Here is a 12752-nt window from a genome sequence, read left to right on the forward strand (position 1 = left end):
TGAAAGTGAAGATGACTTGAAGCATTTATTGATGAAGATTAAAGACTGCAGCCTTCAGTATGTTTTCAGTAAAGAAAACAAAAATCCTCACAACTGGACCAGTAAGCAACATTGTGATAAATAAATAAAAGATTGAAGTTGTCAGGGATTTCATTTTACTTGGATCCACAGTCAACATCCATGGAAGCAGCAGTCAAGAAATCAGATGTAATATTTCACTGGGCATATCTCTTGCAAAAGAGCTCTTTAATGTGTTAAGAAGCAAAGATATCACTTTGAATGCTAAGGTGCACCTAACCAAAGCCATGGTGTTTCAATTGCCTCATATGCATATGAAAACTGGACAATGAATAAGAAAGACCAAAAAAGAATTGATGCCTTTGAATTGTGTTGTTGGTAAAGAATTCTGAAAATACTATGGATTTCCATAAGAATGAATAAATCTATCTTGGAAGAAGTGTAGCCAGAATGCTCCTTAGCAGCAAAAATGGCCAGACTTAATCTCACCTTCTTCTGTTGGTCGCTTTGTCAGAAGGGACCATTCCCTGGAGAAGGATATCATGCTTGTTAAAGTAGAGGGTCAGCAAAAAAGGGGAAGACTGAACGAGATAGATCAATATGGTGACTGCAACGATGGGCTCAGGAGTAGCAGGGATTATGAGGATTGTGCAGGTCTGGGCAGTGTTTTGTTCTGTTGTACGCAGAGTCAACCATAGGTCAGAATTGACTCAATGGCACCTAACAACATTCCCATTCCAGAAGCCCTGGGGTGGTACAAACAGTTAATGGATTTGACTGATAACCAGAAAGTTGGAGGTTCAAGTCTACCCAGAAGCACTCAGAAGAAAGCCCTGGTGATCTGCTTCTGAAAAATAAAGCATCGAAGACCCTATAGAGCACAGTTTTACTCGGACACTCATGTGTTCACCATGAGTTGGGATTGACTCAGCAGGAACTGGTACTGGTATTCCTATTCCTGGGAACTGCTTTATTGGTTAAGAATCTATCTCTGTAATGTACTGTTCCACTTTCTGGGGAGGTGCAACTGCTTTCAAGATTAACTGGAAGGTTCTTTCATGGCTCTTATAGACTCATTTGGATTACCTTTGATGATATCTGCTCCTAGCCTTTTATAATACCTCCAGGTTTGTTCATACTTGACAATGAAGAGAAATTTCATTCTTTTATATGCTCTGAGATTTTTGAGTCATTGGATTAGTGGGGTCCAGGAAGAATGAAGCCATTATCTTGGTGCAGGAAACTATATTATTGCTCATTATTTTCAAGTGTTATATACTTTAGTCTTTTGTGTCACAGGATAATTCTGTACCAAAGAAAATGTATGTGCCAAAAATATAGTCATTTTTATTCATCTCCATATAGAAAGAGTAGTGAGGAATGCCATATTTAGAGAAAAGTAAAAAGTCTTTGAAGATCAACCTCCTTTCTTTCTTTTATCTAGACATACACATGCCAAATGAGATATCAAGAGATTTGGTTTATGCTAAGAAGCTTGAGAAAATTAGGAACTATGGTTGAATGTAGCATTTCACGATGGAAAAATAGAGTATAATGAATTTATGCTTTTCTACAGGTTCCATTTCCATGTTCTGGTTTTATGGCTGTCTTTATTTTCAAGAAACTCAAAATATTACTACTTTACAGCTGAGAGAATGACATGCTACACTCTTAAGTCATTTACTTTCCTCAAAATGGATGTTTTCCTTGTTTTCAATGTCAATAAAGAAAATTAAACAATAATAAACCCATTGCCATTGAGTCGGATCCCACTCATAGTGACCCCTCCTTGGGTTTCCAGGGCAGTATCACCATGGAAGTACATTGCCCAACCTTCCTTCTGAGGAGTGGCTAGTGGATTTGAACCACCAGCCTTATGGTTAGCAGTCAAATGCCTTAGGCACTAAATAGCTAAAATAATTAAACTTCATGATATTTCCTGAAGAATGTGCACAAATAATGTCTAGTCAGAGAGATATGATGCCACCAGGATGATATCTCAAATACACCAGGCTGGAAATAATGCTGGAAAAATATTTCTCTCCTGACATTATGCAACTACAATAATATGAGTTGGGAAGAACCACCCACATGCTCACTAGCATGTGCCCTGACCCTATTCCTTGGTTGTCTGCTTCATCTAATTGTATCTGGAGACTCAAGGATTAGGGTTGTGATCAAACAAGCCTAGATTTCAAATCACTTTATGTTCAGTAGGACTTTGGGGCTCATCCATAAGATAATATGGATTTGAGTTGAATGTTGGGATTTAAGGGATGTCAATCCTACTTAGTAAGCCAGAGGCCACTGATGAGTATCTGGAACATGGCAAGGCAGCCTGCAGTCCCTGATGCAAATACTGTACATGGCTCCTCTCCAAACATTATAGAGATAGTGCAGTAGCTCCTCCTTGCTCCAATAAGGCTTTTTTTTTTTTATAGTTTGGGTGAAAGTTTATAGAGCATATTTGTTTTCCATTCAACAATTTGTACACATTTTCTTCCATGAGATTAGTTGCAGTCTCCTTAATGTAACAACATCCCCCCCTCCACTTTCCTGCGTTCCCCTTTTCCATTTATCCTTCTTCCTGCCCTTTCAGCCTTCTGAGCTTTGTTTCGGGGCAAATGCTACCCTTTCTGTCTCGTAAGGTTGATTGTATTGAGGAGTAAATTCCTCCCTGGCATTATTACTCACTTTATAGGCCTCTTTATTGTTTAAGTGAATGTTGATCCCTGGGGTGTGTGCTTGGGGAGGTGTTCAGTTCCTGGCTTGAAGGGTATCTAAGGGCCAGGACAAAATTGCAGGGAAAAGAGGGTACCAAAGCTGGCAGTGTGAATGCACTCAGAGCTAGTATACTTGGCAGAGGTCAAGTAATACAAGTTAGAATCTGCTCTAATTAACTTATCTGGGCACTGAGGTGATTGTGGTCCTGCTTATTGCAGTATTGCATGAGCTTGCAGGCAGCATCAGGCAGTGGTTTCCAGCACTGAGAAAGTTTTGATTTGGTCTTACAGCTGACCAGCTAGATTGCCCTGAGCAATATTCTCCAACTTTCTAAAGCTTAATTTTTTCCTTTGAAAGGTGGAAATTGAAAGTAGTACCTATTTCACAGGGTTCTTCTGAGAAACATTTAGTACAGAGACAGGCATGTTAGTAAACATTAAACAAAGAAGTAGTGCTATAATTATTAGCTAAATTATTATTTCTATCCTAAGAGCCTCCACTGGAAGTCAGATATATGGCCTTTAATTAGTTTGTCCATTGATTTAATACGTCACTTTACGGAGACTGTCAGGAAACCAGCACACACCAGATACTGTGGTAAATGCTGTTATAACAAAGAGTGTTCAAGACCACTGAACAAACTGAAGAGGAGGCTGCTACTATTTGGGAAAATAAAAAGTAATGCCCATCTCTCACCTGGAAACACAACAGACATGCTTCTGGTGGCTAAACCACCTCTTCTCCACTCAGGAAAAAAAAAAAAAAAAAGATAATCTAAGACTGACATGACCATCTGTTTTCTGAGCAGACTGCTCTACTCCAACCCATGCAATAGAGGACAGGAGTCCTATAGTGTTATTTTTCTTCTGCTTCTTTAGAGATCAGATGCTGACAAAGCGTGATCAGCACGTTTTTAAAGTGTGCTCTTTGCACATACCCATACAGTCACACACAAGCACACACACAAGACACAGTAGCAGAGGTGAAAATCATAATCTCTTTCTGTTTACATTTTCTTACACAGGAAAAAGACTACCTGATAGAGAATGCTCGGGGACTTTTGTAATTGCAGATGTTACTCATCCAGGGAAGAGATGCATTATAACAAATTCCACTCCAAAATGAATTACATTCTACTCTATTTTCCCATTGCTTGCTTAGCTGGAAATGTTTGTTCTTTGGATGTTGTGAAAGTCACATTAAGATTGAATCAAAACATGAAAATATTTTGTTTGACTGGAGAAAAAGAGATTTCTGCTAAAATGACAATAATCTTAAAATATTAATGTAAATATCACAGGGCACTCACCTCAGAAGACAAAAATAATATTAAGTAGCCTATGAAAAATGAGCTAATCATTTGTCTTCTATTGAATTTTATATTGTTCCCCATTCTAAAGAAGGTAAAGACAGCTATTTGGCTGATTTTTAAAGCTAAGTTTTAATCATCTTGTTCTTGTTGTTGTTATGTGCCATTGAGTTGTCTCCGACTCATAGCGACACCTCCTTGTGTTTCCAAGGCAGTATCACTACGGAAGTAGATTGCCCAACCTTCCATCCAAGGAGTGGCTGGTGGGTTTGAACTGCCATCCTTCTGGGTAGCAGTAAAATGCCTTAGGCACTATGCCACCATCTTAGCATTTGCAAATTTATACTCAAATGTATTCCTCATTATTTTGAAGATTTCTCTTCCTTTGAACCATTTGATTTCTTTCTAATTACCTTTATTGAGTAAGCCCTGGATAATTTTGGATACAAGTTAATAATTATTGCAATAATAATGACTACCATTCATCAAATATTATTAACTGCCAAGCACAATTTTCATTTCATTTAACATATGCATGAGTTCAGGAGGCAATATAATACTTTCTCTTATAACAGATGAAGAAAATGGATCTCAGAGAAATTAAATAACTTACCCAACATCTCTAAACTAATTAGAAGCCATGATTAGATTGAACCCAAGGACACTGTACTTCAAAGCCCATGAACTTAACCAGAACAAATTCCTGCTGTGTGCTGCTACACATTCACCCCATGGTCTAGTACATAACTGGGCAATCAGCTAGTATCTATCTAAAGGGTGGTAGCCAAGTAATTTGTTTGTTTGTTTTATCTGTTCTCTTCCTAATTTGATAGATTTTTAAGCTGTTGTTGTTGTTGTTAAGTGCCGTCGAGTCGTTTCCAACTCATAACGACCCCATGCACAGCAGAACGAAACACTGCCCAATCCCACGCCAGCCCCACAATCCCTGCTATACTTGAGCCCATCATCGCAGCCACCATGTCAATCCATCTCGTTGAAGGCCTCCCCCTCTTTTGTCGACCCTCCACCCTACCAAGCATGACATCCTTCTCCAGGGAATGGTCCCTTCTGACAACATGACCAAAATAAGTGAGATGAAGTCTGGCCATTCTTGCTTCCAAGGAGCATTCTGGCTGCACTTCCTCCAGGACAGATCTGTTAGTTCTTTTAGCAGTCCATGGTACTTTCAGCATTCTTCGCCAGCACCACAACTCAAAAGCATCAACTCTTCTTCGGTCTTCCTTATTCATTGTCCAGCTCTCACATGCATACGAGGCGATTGGAAATAACATGGCTTGTGTCAGGCGCACCTTAGTCCTCAATGAGATATCCTTGCTCCTCAGCACTTGATACAGTTCCTTCACAGTTGACTTTCCCAATGCTACACGTCGTCTAATGTCCTGACTGCTGCTTCCGTTGGCATCGATTGTAGAACCAAGCAACATGAATTCTTTGACAACCTCAATCTTCTCTCCGTTTATTGCGATGCTGCTCATTGGTCCAGTTGTGAGGATTTTTGTTTTCTTTATATTGAGATGTAATCCATACTGCAGACTGTATTCTTCAACCTTCATCAGTAGGTGCCTTAAGTCATCCTCACTTTCAGCAAGCAAAGTTGTATCGTCTCCATATCTCAGGTTGTTAATGATTCTTCCTCCAATCCTGATACCACATTTTTCTTCATATAGTCCAGCTTCTCGGATTATTTGCTCAGCATATAGATTGAATAAGTGTGGAGACAGAATACAACCCTGACGCACTCCCTTCTTGATTTTAAACCATGTAGTGTCCCCTTGTTCTGTTTGAATGACAGCCTCCTGGTCAAGGTACAGATTCCTCATGAGTACAATCAAGTGCTTGGGAATTCCCATTCTTCTCAATGTTTTTAAGCTACTGACAAGTATTTTCATTAGGGGCTGTTAGGAAATCACATATTATTTATTAATCTTGGCAAAGCTCCTTTTATTGAGGAACATTAGCCAGCTAGTAGAATTTGTCTGCAGCCAATCATTCCAAATGATTCTAGCTATATGTTTGTATGACACAGTGCCTTAAGGTTATTCCTTTAATTCATAGTCCTGAATTAGAAAATCCAAAACTAAGGGCAGTCAGAAAATCAAACCAAACTCACTGCCGTCGAGTCGGATCTGACTCATAGTGACTCCTCCTTGGGTTTCTGAGGCAGTATCTCTGTGGAAGTAGATTGCCCAGTCTTCCTTCCAAAAGGGCAGTAGTATGTTAAAAAATATTTTTAAAAAGACAAATTAAATAATATAGCTCAAACTGTCAATAATACTCTAAAATAAAAAAATCTTTTTCATTTTAGAAAGCCACACAGAAATAGTAGCATGTTCTAAAATCTATTTTGTAAATATTGTTGAATACGATATTAGCCATGGCAGCTACGCTGATCTAAAAGATCTTTGCATATTTTTATGATTATTGGCTTCTACTTCATTTATACACAAACTTTGGATAAAATAGGCATGATAGAGTTCAATAACCCAGAGACAAACATATCTTTTATGTCCAGGATACATCTACTAAGGTTGGACAGATTCCAGTTAAACTTTTAACATCCCCATGCACCACCCCCAACACTTTCCTAGAATTAATACAGTTACATTTATTTGTTCAACTGTTCCAGAATGATCTGCCAAGACAGTTCATAGTACAAGACTTCCTATGTGCTTAGAATCTTATTTCTTCTCCAATGTCAACATGAATGGTACTGCAGAATTCAGAAACCATAAAAAACTTAGAAAGGTTAAATACTCCAAAGAAAACAAGAAATTCAATCAATCAAATGAAAAGATACCACATAATTTTTATGTAGATAAAAATATATGTATATATTTAGATAATAAATATTACATCTCTATATATCTCCAAAACAGTTGTAAATTATCTGGTAAATTAATCTTCTGATGTAGTCTCTAATGAATCACTAGAAAAGGTGAGCAGGGGTGGTAAAGTAGAGGGTCAGCTGATATAAGAGAAACCCTCAATGAGATGGATTGACATAATCATCATAAAAATACAACAAAATCCTCAAACCAGTCCTTTGTTTGATACCAGTAATCATGAAGAAGGCACCAAACCAAAACCAAACTCACTGCCGTCGAGTCAATTTTGACTCATAGCAACCACTCCTTGGGTTTCCGAGGCAGTATCACCATGGAAATAGATTGCCCAGCTTTCCTTGTGAGGCGTGGCTGGTGGGTTTGAACCTCCAGCCTTCTGGTTAACAGTCAAGTGCCTTACGCACTACACCACCAGAGCTCCTGAAAATGGCACAGGACCTGGCAATTTTTCATTCTGTTACAATAAAGTGGGCATGAATTGGAGCCAATTCAATAGCAACTAACAACAACATCAACAGAAATTTCTAAACCAGGATTTTACCTTTTCAGTAACTTGATAGGGGCTCTGGTGGCATAGTGGCTAAGGCATTTGACTGCTAACCCAAAGGCTGGCAGTTCAAACCCACCAGCCATTCCTTGGAAGGAAGGTTGGGCAATCTACTTCTGTAGTGATACTGTTTCAGAAATCCAAGGAAGGGTCTCTATGAGTCAGATCCGACTCCATGGCAGTGAGTTTGGTTTTTTGGTTTTTAGTAAGTTGATACTGTAATTAACCTGACCATATAGTCTAATCAAATCAGAGTGGAGTGACAGTAAATGCCTCTGATTCTAGACAGTCTGTTCTTGAGGTGCTAAGGTGGCCTGATTTCAGAACTAAGGATGGTACTCAGATCAATGGTGCATTGTTATTTTCATTCTTTTTTTTTTTTTTTAACTTAAGAAACAAATTTATTTTCTCACAGTTCATGAGGATACAAATATGAATTCATGGTACTGGCTCTAAGGGAAGGCTCTCTCTCTATAGTTGTAGAGGAAGGTCCTTGTTTCTTTTCAGTTTCTGTTCCAAGATTACTTTGTGATCTTCATGTGGCATGACATCTATCTTTCCCCATCTGTGTTTGCTTCTCCTGCCTAATCTTCTTGTTTTATATTCAGAAGCGATTCACTTAAGACACACCTTACACAATGATATGGCCTCACTCACATAAAGCAAATCCCATTCCCAAATGAGATTATATCCAGAAACATAAGGGTTAGCATTTACAATACATAATTTGGGGGATACAATTCAATAACAGGTCCTAACCCATTTTGCAGCCCTAGATCTCTCCTCTCCTATGTGTGCACACCTAGCCATGCCCATCTCTCCACAGGCAGCAAGCATGCTCCAAGCTTTTCCACCTCATGTCCTAGTTCTTGTTCTCTCCCCCTAGAAACCATTTTCCCACTCTCCAATCTCCCATAATGTCTTTTGTTGAAATTGGAGCTTTCCCTTCACCCCAAAGCTCATCTCTTTAACAAGACCTTTACTTATCTCCTGTTTTCTGACACACAGTCAAGAGGAATTTCTCCCTCGCCCAGACTCTTAAGAGCATCATCTCTGTGTTTCTCTTAAAGCTCATCACTTTTTGCATTTCGATGACTGCTTTTTCTCCTATCTTTGCTCTGGATGGTCAACTCCTTAGATGTTCCACAGGTGCCGTGACTTCTTCCTCTCCGCACCCTCAGTATGGTGCCTAATGATACACACAGGGGGTTGTCTGAGCATATTGGATGGACTGACTTGTGGTTCGAGTACGTGGTCATGAGATAGCACAGACTGGTTGACGCTACAGTAGTAACTCTGTCAGGATTACTGTAGAGGATTTTAAGTGGAGAGAGAGCTGTGCTGATTGGCCAGTTGCTCCAGGGTTTCGTGTGTCTAGGAGGCTCTGAATAGTAAAAGCAAAAGGCCACACTAGACATCTTTTCTGTTTCTACCCCCAATCCCAGATTCTGAAGCATCCCTTAGGGATCCATGCCCCTCACCATGCCCACCTTTCAGGAGCTGGCTAATGCTTACATTTGTTTCCCTAAGGGTCCCTGTTTATTCCGGGGATACTGGGTTTTTCCTCAGCACCCTCCTGAACCTTCCAGGCCCTCTTGCCTGCCTGGCACAGGTGAGGAGTCTTAGCAGAGTTGCTATTCTACCAGGCATTCCAGGGGCTCCTGCCCTCTTGCTGGGAGCTGGAAAATCCACAGCACAAGGCTCCCTCCTTCCCATCCTTCCCTAAAGCCCTGCCTTTCTGCACTGGACAGGGCCCAGCCTTGGGCATTTCATGGCCCATCAAGACAAGCTGACCATGGCACAGAGCAGGGAAGGAGGACAAAGAGAGACCCCTTTGCTCATCTACCCTGTGCATGTGGCCTCAGCAAAGGTCTGTTACTATTTCCTTCTTTGTTATGGTGGTTGTTTTTTACTTTTACTTTCATTGTTTTCTTTTTCAGAAATTTTGAAAGATGAACAAAATACAAATAGTACTCATTTAGCATCTAAATATATATGTATATAAAAACCAGTTGCCGTTGAGTAGATTCTGACTCATGGCCATCTCTGGGTGGAGCAAATAGTTAGGTGTACAAATATTTAACTTTCACTAACTGAAAGTTTGGTGGTCCATACCCACCCAGATGCACGTTGAAAGAAAGACCTGGCAATCTGCTTTTGAAAGGTCGTTAAAAAAAAAAAAACAAACTCACTGCCATCAAGTCGATTCGACTCATAGTGACCCCTCCTTGGGTTTCCCAGTCACTCTCTCTACAGAAGTAGATTGCCCCATCTTCCTTCCAAGGAGTGGCTGGTGGATTTGAACCTCCAGCCTTCTAGTTAGCAGTCAAATGCCTTAGGCACAGCTCTACTCTGTAACACATGAAATCTCCATGACATAAGTGGTGTGTGTATGTAATACTGTAGATAGATAATGAATGCAAGTATAATATCGTCAAGTATGACACTTGAACGTCATATTTATATTTAGCCCTTTTTTTTTTTTAAGAAAAGCCTAAATTTAATCTGTATATCTAGTCCATTCACAAATATGTTATTTTGTTCTAACTACTGTGATAGTTAATTTTAGGTGTCAATTTGGCTAGACTTTGGTGCCCACATGTTTAGTCTGGATGTTGCTATGAAAGCATTTACATGTGATTAACCTTTAAATTGGTTAATCTTAAGTAAAGCTAGTTATCCTCCATAATGTGGGTGGGCCTCATTCAATAAGTTGAAGCCTTAAGAGCAAAAACTGAGGTTTCTGGAAAAGACTGGATACTGCCTCAAGGGTATCTACTGCGCATAGATATCCTACTGGAGATTCCAGCCTGCTTTCTATGAACAGATTGCTTAAAATAAATCTATTCCCCTACACTTCACTTTCCCCCTCTGTCTAGCTATCATCTATCCACATATATTGATTCTGTTTCTTTTGAAAATCCTGAGTAATAGAGCACCCCTCTATATTCTTCCTGAATATTTCTTATAAATTTTAATTTCTGCTTATTTCAGATAATGTAAATTAATCATTATTACTATGGTATTTTAAGAATCAGTGCTCATTTGTATTTACCAATAAGTATTACTGATTTTGCTTTGTTGTTGTTCACTCTTGTTTCTTTCATTTCCTGATTTCCTTTTGGTTTTGTTTCTCTTCTTTCTGGAAGAAAATAGTGAGTGTCTGGTTTGTTGTAAAATTCCTGAGTCCTTATAAAGAAAATGCCTTTATTTCACTCAGGTTCTTGAATGAGATTTTGACAATGTGTAGAATTCTACTTTCGAAGATATTTTTACTCAGTACTTGGAAGGTTCATTTCCACAATCTTTTAATGATTGTGATTTAATTACTAATGAAGAAAAACGAAAAATTTCTATCATGCTTTAGAATTTTCTCTCTATCATTGATTCTATCCTTGATATGACTATAATGTGATTTGGTGTAGGGTTTTGATGATTTTTGTTTTACCTTTATAAGACTGCTCAGCTTTCTGGGATATTTTATTTAAATTGAAGACTCTAGTGTTTTATTCATTCTGGAAATTTTGCAGCTATTATATCACCAAATATTGATTTGTCATTGTTTTCCCTATTCTCTCCTTATGGATCTATTTTATTCATGTTTTTTTTAAAAAAATGTTTTATAATTTCTTTTTTTTTTTTTCAATGAATTCTTAGACATTTCCTCAAGTTATTTTTTTAGCTCGGTAATTCAGGTTAATGTACATCCAATCTACCACTTGGGTCATCATTTGAAATTTTTTGTATTAGTAACTATATTTTAAATTTCCACATTTTCTAATTTTTTTATAACCTCCTAAATAATTTTTTTTATTTCTTATGTTTTTTTTCTTCTTTGGAAATATTAATTATAAGTAATGCCTTTCAGATTGCAGTAGAGCAAGTTGCCTACCAATGTGATTGAACTGGGATAACTAAAAGGTAATTCTGGATCCACTGATTATACTTCTTTACCCTTGAAAGTTAAAATCCTTCTGTCCATCAGTTTACTCAGCCATAAGAGGGCAAAAATAATAGTATCTACCTTATAGGGTTGTTTTGATAATAATGAGATACGCATGTAAAGCATTTAGTGCAATGCCTGGTTCGTGGATGTTAGCTATTATTGTTGTTACTGATATTACTGTTGATGTAATTATTACCATTTTCTCAAGTGTACGATTTCATATTGTTTGCTTTCTTTGAGTATTTGGTAAATGTTACTCATCAGCTCATCTTCAAAGGGAAATTTCTTTTACAAGAATCCTGCACTATGACCTCACATTAGGGCAGACTTTTGGAGACTTCAGCCTCAAACTTATAGGGGAAGTGGCTACACTCCACATCTTGCTCCAGACTAGTTAGTTTAAGGCACCAACCTGAATGGATGGTAAGGTTCTAGCTCTGTCTTTGATTCCACAGCAGGCTGACTCTAGCATGGTGGCTCCAACTAGAACAGTAACTCAACACAAATGCTGGCTTAGACATATAGTGCATAATTTGACTCACCTTTTTGGCTTGGGCCCTACTGATACTGATAGCTTTTCACACAAAAGTGAGTGACTTTGCACAGTTGGAAGCTAAAAGGACTTGTTCATATAAAATAATTACTAGGATGTCCCATAAAATCATGGGGAAATTTTCTTAGAAAATAATCTTAAAGGAAGGGGTAGATGATAACTTAGAAGGCTATTTATTACTATTAATGTGATACCCTGTAAACTTCAGGATGATGTGCTGCAGGAAAGTATGAAGAATAGACATTCATAGACTTACATTATAGAGAACAAAACAAGGAACTCAGATTTTCAAAGATACCAGAAATATTTTCTTTTAAAAAAAAAATGAGGAGTAAATGATCCAGTAGAAACTATTTTGTATCAAATTACGTTGTTGTTGGGTGCCATTGAGTCATTTCCAACTCATAGCAACCTCATGTACAGCAGAATGAAACACTGCCCAGTCCTGTGCCAGCGCCACTATCTTTGCTATACACAAGCTCATCATTGCAGCCACTGTATCAATCCATCTCATTGAGGGTCTTCCCCTTTTTTGTTGTCCCTCCACTTTGCCAAGCATGATATCCTTTTCTAGGGAATGGTCCCTTCTTACAACATGGCCAATGTAGGTGAGATGAAGTCTGGGCATTTTTACTTCTAAGGAGCATTCTGACTGCACTTCTTCCAGGACAGATCTGTTAGTTCTTTTAGCAGTCCATGGCACTTTCAGCAATCTTCGCCAGCACCACAACTCAAAAGCACTGACTCTTCTTCAGTCTTCCTTTTTCATTGCCCAGCTCTCACATGCATAT

At 38.5% G+C, this 12752-nt stretch overlaps 1 protein-coding gene across 1 annotated transcript in view; it reads left to right on the forward strand.

The window, feature by feature from the left end:
• GABRB1 (gamma-aminobutyric acid type A receptor subunit beta1) overlaps positions 1-12752 on the forward strand; it is a 684756-nt gene that overhangs the window by 281497 nt on the left and 390507 nt on the right. The gene's annotated exons all lie outside the window — the stretch shown is intronic.

The sequence above is a fragment of the Orycteropus afer genome, unplaced genomic scaffold, assembly GCF_000298275.1.
Source record: "Orycteropus afer afer isolate SDZICR_OR568_19922 unplaced genomic scaffold, OryAfe1.0 scaffold00246, whole genome shotgun sequence".
In the NCBI taxonomy this organism is placed as follows: Eukaryota; Metazoa; Chordata; class Mammalia; order Tubulidentata; family Orycteropodidae; genus Orycteropus; species Orycteropus afer.